Source organism: Urocitellus parryii, chromosome 10, assembly GCF_045843805.1.
Source record: "Urocitellus parryii isolate mUroPar1 chromosome 10, mUroPar1.hap1, whole genome shotgun sequence".
Classification (NCBI taxonomy): Eukaryota; Metazoa; Chordata; class Mammalia; order Rodentia; family Sciuridae; genus Urocitellus; species Urocitellus parryii.
In genome coordinates, this window is record NC_135540.1 from 67061729 (window position 1) to 67066092 (window position 4364).

The 4364-nt window shown below is 57.6% G+C and overlaps 1 pseudogene; it reads left to right on the forward strand.

Moving 5' to 3' along the window:
• The first annotated feature begins 516 nt into the window (after positions 1–516).
• LOC144257151 (ubiquitin carboxyl-terminal hydrolase 36 pseudogene) lies at positions 517–3991 on the forward strand (annotated as a pseudogene).
• Positions 3992–4364: the final 373 nt, after the last annotated feature.

Below are 4364 nucleotides of genomic sequence, written 5' to 3' on the forward strand. Positions count from 1 at the left end.
AAAGCTGCATGACAACTGAAGCAAGAGGACATTACTGGCCTTAAAGATGAGGGAGCCATAAGCTAGGGATGCATCTCTGGAAGCCCCAAAACACCAGGAAACTGATTGTCTCCTCAGAGCCTCTGCAAGGAACACAGGCAGCCCTGCAGATACCTTGATGTAGGCCTAGCGGAATCGATTCCAGACTCCAGAACTCAAAGAGAGTAAATGTGTATTGTTTTAAGCCAAGTTTGTGGTAAATTGTTACAATTGTCTAGGAAACCAATACAAACACTATGAAAAAGAGCTCTTCTTCCTTGAAAAACTCTAAAAGTTAAATCATAGATATTAGGCTGGAGGCCCAGATGGTGCGCGTGCGGCCCGGGCCGAGGAGACGCCAGCGCTGCGCGGGCCTGCCGCGGGCCGCTGGGGGCCAGGTGCTGACACCCTTTCTGGACTCTGCATGTGGCCGCATTGCCGACTGAACAGGCCATCCTCTGGGAGTCCCTGGATTGAAGTGCCCAGTCAGAACTTGATTCCCCGCTGTTGGGGGAGCAGCCCACCTCCGCCAGGCATCCCAGTCCCCACAGGAATGCACCATGCCAATAGTCGATAAGTTGAAGGAAGCCCTGAAACCCGGTTGCAAGGACTCGGCTGAGGATGGGGAACTGGGAAAACTCCTGGCCTCCTCCGCCAAGAAGGTCCTTTTACAGAAGATCGAGTTCGAGCCAGCCAGCAAGAGCTTCTCCTACCAGCTAGAGTCCTTGAAGAGCAAATATCTGCTGCTAAACCCCAAGACGGAGGGTGCCAGTCGCCCCAGGAGTGGAGATGAGGCTCAGGCCAGGAGACAGGGGAGTGAGCGCCCATGTGGTAGTGATGGAGTCCCAGCCCCACAGAAAGTGCTCTTCCCCACAGAGCGCCTGTCTTTGAGGTGGGAGCGGGTTTTCCGAGTTGGCGCAGGGCTACACAACTTGGGCAACACCTGCTTCCTGAACTCCACCATACAGTGCTTGACCTACACACCGCCTCTGGCCAACTACCTGCTTTCCAAGGAGCATGCACGGAACTGTCACCATGGAAGCTTCTGCATGCTGTGCATCATGCAGAACCACATTGTCCAGGCCTTCGCCAACAGTGGCAATGCCATCAAGCCCGTCTCCTTCATCCGTGATCTGAAAAAGATCGCCCGGCACTTCCGCTTCGGGAACCAAGAGGATGCGCATGAGTTTCTCCGCTACACCATCGACGCCATGCAGAAGGCCTGCTTGAACTGCTGTGCCAAATTGGATCATCAGACACAGGCTACTACCCTGGTGCATCAGATATTTGGAAGGTACCTCAGGTCACGAGTGAAGTGTGCCGTGTGCAAGAGCGTCTCAGACACCTATGACCCCTACTTGGACATCGCGCTGGAGATCCGGCAAGCTGCAAATATTGTGCGTGCTCTGGAACTTTTTGTGAAGCCAGATGTCCTGAGTGGAGACAATGCCTATATGTGTGCTAAATGCAAGAAGAAGGTCCCCGCCAGCAAGCGCTTCACCATCCACAGGACTTCCAACGTGCTCACCCTTTCCCTCAAGCGCTTTGCCAACTCCAGTGGGGGGAAGATCACCAAGGATGTAGGCTATCCGGAATTCCTCAACATCCGCCCATATATGTCCCAGAGTAATGGCGATCCTGTCATGTATGGACTCTACGCTATCTTGGTCCACTCAGGTTACAGCTGCCATGCCGGGCACTACTACTGCTACGTGAAGGCGAGCAATGGACAGTCGTACCAGATGAATGACTCCTTGGTCCATTCCAGCAACGTCAAGGTGGTTCTCAACCAGAAGGCCTACCTGCTCTTCTACCTGCGAATTCCATGCTCTAAGAAAAGTCCCGAGAGCCCCATCTCTAAGGCAGGCTCTACCCTTCCCAGCCGCCCAAGTGTGGTTCTAGATCATACCAAGAAGAACATGGGCAATGGCGTAGCTACCTCCCCATCAATGGCAAAGCGACCAGACCCTGTGCTGGTGAGGAAGCTGCAGGTCCCCGAGGAGATCGGCGTGCCTGTTTCCAGGAACAGCTCTGTGTCAGTCCTGAAGTCACAGAATGGATGTGTTCCTGCAAAGCTGCCCTTGGGGTCACCTTTCCCCAGACTCTCCCAAACCTCCCCCCACACACCCCCCACCCTTCTGGAGGAGCCTGGGAAGAAGGTGAAGAAGCCAACTCCCCCACAGCACTTCTCCCCGTCCCGGCGAACTCCTCAGGGCTCCCCTGGTACCAGCGAATCTGGGAGCCATCGGCAGGGCTCCTGGGCCAGCCGAGACACTGTCCCCTCTACCTCACCGAAGCTCCTGGCCAGCGCCACTGCAAATGGGCATGGGCTGAAGGAGGAGGACGGGAGCACGGACCTTGAGAAGGGGGCTTCTAGCAGCTCTAGCCCAGAGCACTCTGCCAGCAGTGAGCCTGCCAAGGCTCCACAGGACCGCAGGGGCACGGCCGTCCGCATCTGTGCTTCTCAGGAAACAGACTGTCCCTCCGGTCCCTCCAGAGCACCACCAAGTGAAGCCGATCCTGCAGTGGTGAAGCTGAAGTCGCCCGCCCTGGGCAGCGCCACCACTGAGCCTGCGAACCTCATGTCTCCACCGCCAGCCAAGAGGCTGGCCCTGTCTGCCAGGAAGGCCAGCACCCTGCGGAGGGCGACCGGCAATGACCTCCATTCACCTCCCCCCTCACCATTCTCCTACCTCACCTCCCCCATGGAAGCTGCTCACCCCGTCGTTGCCTCCACCTGGGCTGTCAGTAGAACCAGGGCTGTGTCACCTATCCCCCGATCATCCAGCCATCCAAAGCCGCCTGTTAGCCCTCCCTCTACATCACTGACCAGTAGTAGCCCCCAGTCCCCAGGGACTTCAGAGCCACAGAGCCGTTCCTCTTCCTGGACTGCCCTGCCTCAGGTCAATGGGGACTTCATGTCCCTTTCATACCAGCCGTCACTGGAGGCCAGCAAGGCCCCTCAGAGCCCCTCTAGGAAGAAGAAGAAGCTGCTCACAGGAGAGCCCCAGAAACTAGGCTCAGTGGCACGTCAGCCCCAGTGCCTCAGGGGAGAAGCTGTGGCACCCCGCAGGAAGAGGAAAAGGAAGAATAGGAAGTGTCCAGAGGACACGGCCGCCATAGCCCCTCAGGAGGGTCAGACTCGGGGGCAGCCCTGGAGCCCCAAGAGCAGGAAGAAGCACCAGGCAGAGCTTGCAGCTGATCCACAGGAGGAAGAGGGCACACGGCCGCAGGCAAACATCCTAGAAGCCCACCACATGAGTAGCAGGAAGCGGAGGAGGAGAGGAGTGGAGGGATTCGGGAGAGTCGGGCTACCCCAGGACCCACTTTGGCCCAGCTGCTCCTCCCCTGACCCTAGAGAGCCTGCATCCAGGATGGAGTCTCCAAGGAAAAAGAAGAGGAGGAAAAGAAAGCGGGAAGCGCAGCGGGAGGAAGAAGAGAAGATCATCCGGAGGGCCCCAAGAGGCTGAGGCCTAGTGTCTCTGCAGTCCCCGTGTGGAGTATGAATGGCCAGGTTCCTGGGGACCGTCTGGGGCCAGGACAGGCTCCTCTTGTACCTTGGAACAGAGAGCGAGAACCCGATGTGGTCCAGGAGTTGCTCAGATACTCCTCTGACAAGGCCTACGGGAGCAAAGTTCTGAGCTGGAATGGGGAGCCGTCCGCGATCAGTCAGGATGCCATCGAAGACAGCAGATTGGCTCGCACCCAGACCTTGCTTGACCACTGGGATGAGGAGTTTGATCGAGGAAAGGAGAAGAAAATGAAAAAACTCAAGAGAGAGAAGAAGAGAAACTTCAATGCTTTCCAGAAGCTTCAGAGTAGACGGAACTTTTGGTCTGTGACTCATCCAGCCAAGGCCACCAGCCTCAGCCACGCCGCTGAGCTCATGCTGTCGAGGGCCCTCACTTCCTGGGAACTCTGTCTGGATCTGAAGAGTGGCCTCCAGCAGACTCCACCTCCCTGTCACCTCTAGGCTGCTGCACTGTGAGCCTGCCACGGCAGGGGACTCCTGTCCTCACCGTCTTAGGGGACCCGTGAGGCCTGGGCTTCTAGGGCTCAGAACCTGTGGAGACATTCACGAAAGGCCCCTCACGCAAAGCCCTGGCATGTGGTGTCACGCAGACTGACAGCTCGCTATGGGGCCTCCAGAAAGGCCAAGTGACCTTGTGGTCATGGACAGTGGGGTCTGGGTGGGCAGAGCCGTCTGCCCCAGCTCTGGGGCTGTTCCCCAGTTGTCCTGTGCTCAGGGTAGCAGGGTGCCTAGGCTCTTCCTGGCGAGCACCCCTTGTTCCCTGCAGGTGGCGCTGTCTCTTGCTGCGCCCTGTGTCTGTACGCCTTACTGTCTG